The sequence below is a fragment of the Stegodyphus dumicola genome, chromosome 3 (assembly GCF_044657685.1).
Source record: "Stegodyphus dumicola isolate Sdum_Otavi_A_Nest chromosome 3, ASM4465768v1".
Classification (NCBI taxonomy): Eukaryota; Metazoa; Arthropoda; class Arachnida; order Araneae; family Eresidae; genus Stegodyphus; species Stegodyphus dumicola.
The window spans coordinates 139,063,453-139,075,637 of NC_140770.1; the positions used below are offsets into that span (position 1 = coordinate 139,063,453).

The 12,185-nt window shown below is 36.0% G+C and overlaps 1 protein-coding gene across 1 annotated transcript in view; it reads left to right on the top strand.

Moving 5' to 3' along the window:
• Positions 1-12,185, top strand: part of LOC118192812 (uncharacterized) — a 160,622-nt gene that overhangs the window by 26,013 nt on the left and 122,424 nt on the right. The gene's annotated exons all lie outside the window — the stretch shown is intronic.

Consider the following 12,185-nt stretch of genomic DNA (forward strand, 5'->3'; position numbering starts at 1 on the left):
GCACTTAGCGTTTTAATTCTGTGGGTGTGCCCCGAGTGGGCTCAATGAAAAGAGTGCTGAAGCGAGCATTGCTGGGAAGCATGTGATAGAGTAAAAGATTTTGACTACAGGGCGAGGCCTGATACTCTGTCCTCCCAAACAACCTCTTCTTGGTAATATGATGATTACATGCATATAAGTGAAAAAAAGTAACTTAGGTATATGATATTTACATTTCATATTTACACTTTTGTCTATTCTTTTCATGGTGGTGCTTTTCGAAGAAAGTGACACCATCTTTGAAAAAGCACAATTCAACATTGCATGTTTTACACCTGTACTGATCCGTATCAGATTCTCTGTCTGAAGGTAATTCATGTAGCACTTTCTGTGCTTTGGAAATGTTCAGCCCTCTCTGATCCATTTGCAAAATAATTAAAAATCAGAAAAAGATGGACTAATATTATATCCACAGCTAGAAAATTTAAACTATAAAATAAAATTAAATAAATGTCTACAAATCAAAACTATCAAAACTTCTTTGAATGAAAGAGAAAAAGAGAACTGCTCCAGTGAAAAATCAAACAGCTAACTGATATAATTACCCCTGACCTTCAGAAAATCACTCTACTTTCTTAGTTAATAACCAAACCTTTCCTCAAAAAAAAAAAAAAAAAAAAAAAAAAAAAAAAAAAAAAAAGGAGGGAGGGGGGAATGAAACACAGATTTGGACTCACCTTTCTATTGTGAATGAGTCTGCCAGAGAGCTGCAGTAAAAAAAATACAGTTGTTCGTCTGGTCCTAGTGTTTCAGTGATCCCACTGTGGGCACACCTGATGTTCGCTGTTCGATTTTAGGCAAGATTTCAAGGTAAAAATTTAAAACTAATATAGAATAAGAAGATTAGCATATAGCCAAGAAAATAACATAGACATTTCATTTCAAACGATTCATTTTATATACTAAAAAAAGTCTGGAAGATTTCTTTGAAAAATGTGGGTGTTTAAAAACTAAACATGGATAAAATATATGGACTGATTTGTGTTGTACTGCCGTCTAGTATAAATTGAGAAGTTTCAGAATAACCTATACTAACCTATAAATCCTTTTTCATTCAATTTTTTTGTGTGTATGGAGGGAAATTTTGAGTTGTGCCCAGACCGGGCACACCATGCCACAAAGGGTTAGCACTTTTGCAACTGAAAGTATATGTCAACGATTCACTGTCGCAAAAATAAAAGACTTTTCTGGACATTGTGTATAATACAATGGAGAAATAATATTCTGTGTAAATAATGGATAGTTTAAATTTTTTTTAAATAAAGGGGTGAAAAGGAATCTGGGATTTAGAGAGATATTCGAACTTTTATTTAAAATGCTATTTAAAATGTTTTCATACATTGGCAATAATGGTGACTTCATTTCAAATTAAAACTGACTAAATGAAATGAACTATGAATAAATTTATTTACTAATAAATCTTTTTCTTTAAATATACTGTTGAATTGTTATATGCATTTTTTTTTTCAGCGTTAAAAAATTACAGCAGTATGCAGTTCTAGTCCGATAGTTTGATGCATTTAATAATCAGGCATCGCTACAGTCTCCAATGTCTATCGGATTTTTGCTGTAACGGAATTTAAAGGCTGTTTATCCTTGGCAGTCATAGAGCCCACCAGCGGCCGAGCGGTAAAGTCGCTGAACACTGGTAGTTCGGTCCGAGGTTCGAATCCCGCGAACGGGCTGGCTGCATGGGTGTTTTCGTGGTTTTCCCCATGTGTAACGTGTATACGAGCCAGTTTCCCTTAGAAAGTCCTCCACGAAAGCATCCCTTACCTTAGGCAAGATAGCCCTCGAGGCTTTGCCGTAATTAAATAACCTAACCTAACCTTGGCAATCATGAGGCTGACCTTTCTTCAGCAACATTTTCCAACATTTTTATTAGCTACTCTGTATGAAACAGATTCATTGTTCATGAAATAAATAACTTAAACCTTTCAATCGCAACTGAAATTTTAAGTCAGTGTGCGTGCTTCTTGACTTTCGATGGAGTTGCGTTCCTTCAGAAGTCCATAAGCGGAAAATGTCGTAAATCGAAAATGTATCTAATTATTACATCTAATTTACCGAATATTATAGTTTAAATTAGCTTTATTAAATTTGCTCCTTCGATTTACATGAACCAACAGTTGGGCTAAATCCTGTTTTGGAATATATATATATATATACACACTCATGTCCATAAATTAAGGATAATTCGGAGTCACGCGGAAATTGAACTCTAAAATAAATATATCACTTGTAAAATCACTACACACATCTTCAAGAATCATATGCAAATTTCAGGAAGTAACTAGATGACACCGAAGGTACGTCACAATGACAAAAGTGTAAGAGAATGATATATAAGGAATACAGGCAAAGAAGTAAAATTGTTCGCAGGCGCTTTATAAGCATTTCAGTGCAATAACCGAATAGTTATGACACAAAGGACGCATTTGGATGAGTTTTTACGTGGTAGAATTATCGGCCGTCTGTAATGTGGGCGTACCCAACTGGAAGTATCAGACGAACTTGGAATTGCCCAGAGTGTCATCTCCAGGCTTTGGCAACGATTCCAAGATGATGGTAATGTAAGTAGACGTTACAGCACAGGTCGCCCCAGAGTTACAACGCCGAATGAGGATCGGTATTTAGCAGTTACTGCCAAAAGAAACAGGCGGAGCACAGCCTCAGACCTGTCTCGTCAGCTCTCTTCAGCCACTGGTACGACAATGTCAAGGTAGACCGTGTAAAGACGTTTGGGCCAGATTGGTCTATATGCTCGTAGACCTGTCAGATGCGTTCCACTTACTGGAACTCACTATCGCCTGCGGTTAGCCTGGAGTAGAGAGCATGCATTGTGGACACCGAAACAGTGGGCTTGTGTGATGTTTTCCGACGAGTCCAGGTTTAGCATGCAGTCTGTTTCTCGCCGGACTTTCACATGGAAAGCTCCAGGTACCCGTTACCACCAAGAAAACATCATTAAACGGCACCGTTACGGTGGTGCAGGAGTGCTCGTTTGGGCTGGATTTATTCTGGGTTCCAGAACTGACCTGCATCTTCAAATTGGAACCATGACAAGCCAAATCTATCGGAACGTCATTCTGGAACAACATGCACGTTTGTTTCGGGGCGCCATGGGCGCACAATTTGTGTTTGTAGATGACAATGCCCGTCTTCCCCGTGCAAACATCGTAAGCGAATGCCTTCAATCGGAGGCTATCACCCGTATGCACTGGCCAGCATTCTCACCGGACTTGAATCCAGTAGAGCACGTGTGGGACATGCTTGGCCGACGAGTTGCAGCCCGTCAATCTCCTCCTACATGTCTACCGGAACTTCGGAGAGCATTGCTTTTGGAGTGGTGTAATATGCCCCAAGATGAGATCGATAATTTGATACTCAGCATGCCTAGGCGTTGTACGGACTGTATTACATCATCTGGGAGACATACAATGTATTAACAATCATACCAACCATGTAATATTGGTTTTTTGTAAATAGTTTTTTTTTTTTTTTTGTAATTTGCTCCAGGGAGAAAAAATCGCTAATTTTTCTAATAATATCAAACATATAGCATCTTTTTTTGCTCTTTACCTTTTGTTTAATAAATAAGCTTTACAAATAAGTCAAATTTGTTTTGCTTCTAACTCTTCCTTTGCCTGATTTTGCATTATCCTTAATTTATGGACATGAGTGTATATATATATATAGCTCATGCGATTAATTGAATGTTGCATGGATATTTATCATAAATATTACAAATGGCAAGCACGGTGAGCTTAAAATAAATCTTAAGCTTGGGATAATTATTGACTGTCGCGGAGTAAATTATTAGTTTCACTCTTTTATGATGAAGCTGAAGACACATGTTAGACAGCACTGAAACGTAGAATTTTTGATAGTCTTAAAGTAAGTGGTGTTCAAATACGCTAATGTAAAATTTAATGTTACACAAAAAGGCGAAATTATTTTAGCGTAGATTTTGAGTAAAATTCTATCGATTTAGAGGGCGGTCAGACAGAAAGCTTCCTTCATCTTTGCCTAATATTATAGGTTGTTTTCATCAGAAAAACAATTAACTCTTGACTATACACTTTTTCCCTCCTTTTCATTATGTGTTCTTCTGTAGGAAACAAGAACTCGTGTACTTGCCAATGAGCTTGCCAACTGTTGTTCTATGGGTTGCACATGTCATACCTAGTTCGTATTGCTGTCCCAGATTAAAAATCCGAAGTATGCTTTCTGCTTAATATGTAGCTTTCGTTCTCTGCTGTAAAGTTGAAAAATCACAAATGGCAGTCAGCTAGTTGTATAAAGAATTATCGCATTATCCCCCTCACGGGTGTGGCAATTCTGAGGTACTCTAGCCCTTCAGGGGATCATCATCTTAGTGAGACCGGGTGTCACGATCCTCTTTTCCGTCTCCTCTCCTCTGAAACTTTTTCCCTTCCCTTCTGCCTTGTGGTTTTCCTCTTCGGAGGTTGGGGTTTGTCATGAGAAACTGGAACCGCCCTTGTCTCTAGTTTTCAAGTGGCGAGAAAACTGCCCACGTGTTTGCCATACGTGGAGACCTGTGTCGACGGAAAGGAGGGTCCTGGTAGTTAAAGAGCGAGGTACTGTCCCCAGCGCAGTGCTTTGGGCACTGCTAAAGCAGACGAACGGCTTAACGGGAGACACGTTGCTTCAGCTAAACGGGAGGCACTCTGTCCTCATCACCGGTGTCAATCGGCTGGTCACTTATGTCAGTAGCTTGGTTACAAGCTGTCGGGAGTACCTGCTTTCAGGAAAGGCGACTGTGGGACTTCAGTTTGCATATAGGTCCGACTAGCCCGAGCACAGGAGTCTGTATTCCCTTTTTGGTTCTGTGGTAGTAGGTGCGGTTGGACCCGAAACTTTTTTCTCTTCATTATGGAAACTCATAACATATAGTATGTTATAAGTCCCCTGAATCTAGTCACGTCGCTTCAAGTGCCAATTCTCCTGAAAAGTCAACTGTTAAAAAGTAAGTACCGATGCAAATGTGAATAATCCTAACAATTGTCCCCGATTTTTAGTGCATATGACGTTCCTCTTCACCACTTGATCGGGAAAGAGGTGAATATTAATTTTTCATATCTGTAAGAAATTGGATTTTATAATTTTATTTAATTTGCTTATAGCTTTTGGATATTCTGCATATTTTAGAATGTGTAACATAGCTAGTTTATAGTTACTTTTCATGCCTGTATTCATCTTTCATGTCTCAGTCATTCAGTTTTTAAGTTCTTGTCATTGTGATGTGCATATTTTAATAGATTTTACGTGTATATATTCAAAATTAAAGTCCTTCGTCATCTGTTTGGCGCATTATAACCTTTAAGGTTATATGCCATGGAAAAAACTAACCCAACCTAATTTATCGTATTATCCCGCGCGTGCTGTAATGATGTAAATGGTAAGAGTTCGTTGGAAGACCCGCGATTCGAATTTGCTTAAAACGTCTCCCTATGCGTAATATTTTGAGTAGAGATTTTCTTTATTTTTTCATATTGTTACTTACTCTTTTAAGTCATTTCTAACTTCGGAACGATGATAGCTTTCTCTTATCTATTTTTCTTTCACGAAGATTTCATTTAAGGACACATGTGCAAGGACAAATCAGAACCGGAATGTCATGCATATAATTATGTAGAAGGTACTTGGAATTATTAAATATATTCAGTGATGTATGGAATAATGACTTTAGAAAAATCTTTTTTTCCCCTTCTCCCAGCATTCATTGAAATTGCATTAGGTAAGGCTTCTTTTTCATCTTTAGAAGCCATTGCGTGACAAAGAACAATCCATACAGCACTCCCCCTTGGATTTCTTGAAGCTGCAGTCCGTTCTTCTCACACTTAATTGCAATTGATTGAAGTTCTGTTCTCTTTCTGAGAATATCGAAAGCTATTAATACGAGCTATCGAGTTGTTTTCATTTTCATTTCCATTTTTTTAGAGAGAGAGAGGGAAAAAAATAACAGTTGAACTGTTTTTGATCTGCCAGTATTATGAAGAAATATACGAAAGATAATGATTCGTGTCCTTTTGTTCTTTTCATCTCAAAATCCAAATGTTTTTGAAGTGTTACTGGCTTGCTTTGGTTTTTATACAGTTGTTTCGAAAACATCAGATCATGACTTCTTTTTCGATCTCTGATGATTATATTACCCCCCCCCCCCAATTAGTAATCCAATTTTCCTCATGGATATGACTGAAGTCTACTCCTTCTACGTGAAGTGACGTTACGTTGTCTTGGCGCTAATGATCTATTGTAGTTACACGGTTGCAGTTCGCAAGCTTGCACTCACTGCGCGATTGGATTCATCCTTAGTAATCATGAGGCCTCGTTAATTAGACCAATTCTCAGAGATGTCATTTTTATGTAAGAAAATTCAGTATTTCAAATTGTAGCAGGAAATTGCGTATGACTTTAAAAATATGAACTATTTTAAAATGATAGGATTCTTAATTTCTTGATATGATTCTTAGTATTTACAAAAAATATTTATTCTTATTATAGATAATATTGCATAATGCAGTGTAAATTAATGATCATTTTATGAACAAATGAATGATAATTTTTATGAACATTTATATTATTGGTGTCATTAAGAAAAGGCATTTCTAATGTCATAGTTATGTATTAGGCTATAAAATGATCATTTGAATATAAACATTGTGTGTCTTTTGTACTTAAAGTTTTTTTTATGAGAATCAAAGGGGGATTCTTTTAATATTTTTGTACTTTGTCCAAATAAGCTGTAAGGTTTATCCTAAGGTTTTAACAAGCTACTTTCCTGTCGCTTCTAATTTCAGCTTACAAATTTCCTGCCAGAATGTGTTTTTAGAATGGCGATTACATGCAAATGAATGAAGAGCAGTAATTAAAGTCGAAGTTCCGCTGACTTCGTTAGAGAGCCAGAGATTCTGACGAGCGCGCGTTTGCCTTTTGGTTACACTGTGTCTATATTACTACGCTCGACCCTATTTCAGACCCTTGATAGCTTTGCCGTTTAGTTAGCATTTAAGGGGCCAATTCCTGTAGAATTTTGATAACTTCGGCTGCATCTTTTTAGTCAAGCATTAGTTAAGTTTTATTTCTTAGTATTCTTGAGATCAAGCCCAAGTGGAGGCTTTTATGTACGCTCTGAGAAAGGGCCATCTGTAAAACTTTATTTTGAGCACTAAAGGATAATTATAATTAACCCTTCTCAAGTTTACCTGTTCTGTCTCCTGAACTAAATTTTTTTTTTTTTTTTTTTAAGTTTAGTAAAGGGGGCAGATGCTTTAAATTTCACCTTAATGCCTGGAATTAGATAGAAAATTTTTTATAATTAAAGCACTCGGGCGCTATCTATTCGGCCTAAGAACTGCCTTTGGAGATTTTTCTAAAGAGAACAAACTAGTTGATTCTCATAAAAAAAACTTTAAGTACAAAAGACACACAATGTTTATATTCAAATGATCATTTTATAGCCTAATACATAACTATGACATTAGAAATGCCCTCTCTTAACGACACCAATAATATAAATGTTCATAAAAATTATCATTCATTTGTTCATAAAATGATCATTAATTTACACTGCATTATGCAATATTATCTATAATAAGAATAAATATTTGTTGTAGTTAGTAATTTTGTATTAATGTTACACATGAGGGGGGGGGAACACTTCATGCAGCAAGCCCATTCAATCACTGCCAACCGAACCTGGAATGAATTGCCAACGATTAGTGATCTTATGTGTTCACCAAGTGATGAACTTTCGAAGCCTTCAAGCCTATATTCGAAATATTTATGATTCTGAGTGATTCTGATTATTTATTATTCTGAGTGATAAGATGTTTGTTTTTATAATCAACAAATCATTTAGCGCTGCAGGAAAAATTTCTTAGTATCGGGGGAGAATACCGCCGGCCGTTTATTTACTTGTTAAAATTTATCTTTAGTTTGTGACTACAAAAAGTTATTTTTATTCAACTTTCGGTATTTATTAATATTTTCTATACTTTTTCTTGTTTAATTTATGAAACACATTAAAAATAATGTAAATTTAAATAAATGTATATATGATTTTCGAGCTTTCGAAAGGAAGGAGGGTGATCGTCTAGAAATGGTGAAAGGGGTCATGGGGCAACATAGGCTGAGAACCACTGATTTGAGTGGAATGGAGTGAATACGCTTGTGTCTAGCTTTCCTGCATTTGTGGTGCGTAGCAGACGAAAACAGTTTTACATAAATTTGTGTTCGAGAGGAACAGTAAATCTTACTTTGCTATAATTGGTGATTTCCAAATTACTCGCAATGTTTCGGAACTTCGAATTAGCCTGAATTTTGTAGGTATATGTTTGTATCTTTAATATTTTTTTAGATTTTCTAGCATGTGCACAGCACAATAAAATTTATGAATCATATAAGGATTTTCAATTGCAATATCTTGCTCTTCTTTTCTGATAGTGCGTGTTAAAGAGCGTCTCCGCTTAGAATAAGATAGGTTTGAGTTTTGTTTAGAATTAACGTTGTAATTTACTCAAAACTTACATGTTCAATTCTTTTCAAGGCCTCTAGACGAAAAACGATTGTAGCGAAAAATAGCATTTCTAGTCGACTTCGAAATTGAGTTCTGAACGGAGCAGAGTGAGGGCCTTAAGCAGAAAAACTGAAGCGACTGAGCAATCAATGACTAGGCAACAATATACGATAATATGCAGCAAAGAAGAGCCATGTATGAAAAGTTCATCAAAGAAACTAAACTAGCTTCCTGGAGGAATTATTCCTCTAAAATCATGGATGCATTTAGTCTATCTCAAAAGATATCATTCGACAAAGTGTTCAGGCCGTCCGTAATAACAGCCTGTATTTACCGGCAGGTTTCTACTGGTAAGGAAGTTATGTGAATGCTTATGATGTTGATGTATGTTGGATGCTTATGATTTCACATGTATACGTATGCTTTCACATGGATACTTATGATTTCACATGTATACGGATACTTATGATTTCACATGTATACATATGCTTTCACATGTATACATATGCTTTCACATGGATACTTATGATGATATCACGGAGTAACAAATACAAGTCAGAATCATTTTTTACAAGCAGTCTCTTACTGTAAAACACAGAGACAAGCGATTGCCTACAAAAGAGAAAATTAGGAATACTATTTAATCTCTTGTCATCAAGAAAGCGCTAGGCCCGGATGGCACTAATAATGTAGTCATTCAAGAATTTTAACGAAAATCTTATACTGGCACTTTTTACTGAATGCTTTCCAATTTAATGAAAACAGCAGAAGTTGCATTTTTACTTGAACCAGGAAAAGACACTTCGTGTCCAGCTTCCTACAGATTAGTGTGCCTTTTGTCTTCCTTAAGTAAAATTCTAGAGAGAATAATTCTCTCCTGCCTCAGCCATTCATCACGCATCAGCCCTTCATCCAAATCAATATGGATTTAGAACACTTGTTCCACAGCTAATATTTTTAGTGATATTAGCGTTTCCGCAATATCAAATAACAGACAAAATTACCTGCATATTCTGGCCATAGCTATCGACATCAAGGTTTCCTTTGACTCTCTCTTGTGGCCGAAAATAATCAGCACTCTGGATAAAATGAAATGCCTAACAACTCTCAGTACTCTCATCCGTTAGTACCTCCATGACAGAAAGGTACAAATAAAAATAGATGGAAGTATTAGGGTTAATGAAATTACGAAAGGCTGTCCACAGGGATCGTGCCTTGGCCCGAACCTGTGGAACAAAGTCGCAAATTCAACCTCTGAATGCTTTAGTAGTGTGCCCTATGCAAGACTAGTCGAATATGCTGACCATTGTATGCTGGTGTTGCCAGGTAGGAGTGATCTCGAAAGGAAGGCACATTAGTGTCTCAAATATCGGCACAAAAGGCCCAAGTTTTCTTGATAGTTCGGAGAAGCCTTGGAACCACAGTAAAATGTGTCCAACAGCTTAAATATTTAGGCATAATCCTGGACAACCGCCTTTCTTAGTCACTGCATATCAAGAGCCTTAAGTCCCGCATTATTTTACAAATACTCTAAAACGGATAACATCTTTCAGATGGAGAATACCCTCACGTTTCCTTAAACACTGGTACCACACAATCACGGCGAGAATAATACTCAATGGGGGAAATATGAGAAAGAATCCCCATGTCTACTAAAAAATTGCAACTTTTATTGATTTGTCATGCGTATAGCATAACCTTGAGAATGGCGGACAATTCCATCCCTAGACCTTATAATAGAAAGAGACGCTACGTTACTAAAAATTACCAGATTGAAACAGGCAACCAATCTGTGGACTAAAACTTATCATCAGTTAAGATTATGAATCAGTTATATCTAACAAATTCTATCATCTGGCCATTTTTCACCTTGGTGTTAACAATATGAAAATAACTACAAGACACATCAAAAAAGGCGAAATGGAAATTTATGCAGGTAGATCAAAGATGAACTAGGGGACAGGAAATAGCTTCTGCCATCTACGCGAGCAACAAGTCACTCGCACATGGAAAAGAAGGTTTAATTTAAGAAACATTGTTTTTCAAGCGAAGCTAATAGCAATTAGAGAAGCATTAAAATACGCTAGACATTTCCCACATATGCACAGTGTTATATTCAGCGATTCCGCATCCATCTTATTAGCGATTGCAGAGCAACACAGTCTCAGTCCGTAAGTACACCAGATCCAAAATTTTTTCCTGAATATACCAATTAGCTAGTAGATCACATCTTCAATCGTTCCAAGTACGCACAGGGTTTTAAAGTTCAGTAGGGTTAGCGCAAATTTTCTCTTCGCTTCAATTTATGTATTCGAAACTGCAAAGTACGGTATTGCATGCAATAGCAAAAAATGTTACTGATTTTTTATAATTTTAATTTAATTAAATTGTAATTACATTTGTAATTGTAATTAAATTTGTAATTTTTTTATTAAATTTTGTTTCCTATTCTCCTTAAATATCTTATTTTTCTATTTTTGTTATTCATATGTATTGAAATTCAATTTCAGAATATATCTAAAAATCCATACAGATGAAAGCATATCTCATAGCAAGGGTGTAAAAATATATACACTTACATAATTAGAATAATTTTATTACTGAAGAGTATTTAAAACCTTCTTTGTGTTACCAAAAGTGTTATATCCAAAAAAGGGTTGTTTCTTATACCCAAAAAAGAGTTACAGCGAACATAAAAATGAGGCTAATTAAGTTATATAGAAGATAAAAATATTTAAATTAATAATATAATAGTGCTACGGCGAATAAAATTAAATATAATAATCTAAATTAAAAAAAAAGTTCAAAAATCAACTTCTTCCATTTTTTCCGACCTGTTGTTTTATTCTCTGCGGAAGAGACTTGACAACTCTGAAACAACGGAGAAACCCTATATGTATGTAAATTTCTCTTTGATTCTCTAATCTTAAGTGGCATTTTATCTTAAAGCCCTTTAGTAGCCGAGTGGATAAGATCGCTGAAAACTGTTGGTTCGACCCGGTGAATAGGTTGACTTCTTGGACATTTTCATGGGTTTTTACTTCCTTGTATGAAGTAAAGAAAGTGCTGTAATCGCAAAAAAATTCGGATATCATATTTCAACAAAAATATCCATTTTGACCGCTCTCGAATTCATTTGAATGATGCTGTTGTGTGACATCTGTACGTACGGACAGAATGAAGGGGAAGTCTGTACGTACGTACGTACGTATGTATGTATTTCGCATAACTCAAAAGCGAGTAGCCGTAGAACGTTAAAATTTTGTGTATGGGACTGCTATAAAATGTAGTTGTGCACCTTTCTGTTTGGTTGCAATCGGCCGCACCAAACGTATATATATATATCCGGTTTGTTACCCGGCTCGGTCATCTCAGTTTTTTTATTCTTATATGTAGAATAAGAATAAAAGTTGGTAAACTGTGCATTTTTTATTTTAAAAGCCATTTGATTGTGTTGTTCTTATGGGTTACAACTGAGTTTTTTTTATGCTGTTAGTTAATCTGCATGCAATAGTTGTAGAATTATAAAAAAATTAAAAGTGGCAGTGGGCTTAACGAAGCCGCTGTGAGTTTACATTTGAAACTTTTAGTAGAATAGTGAATT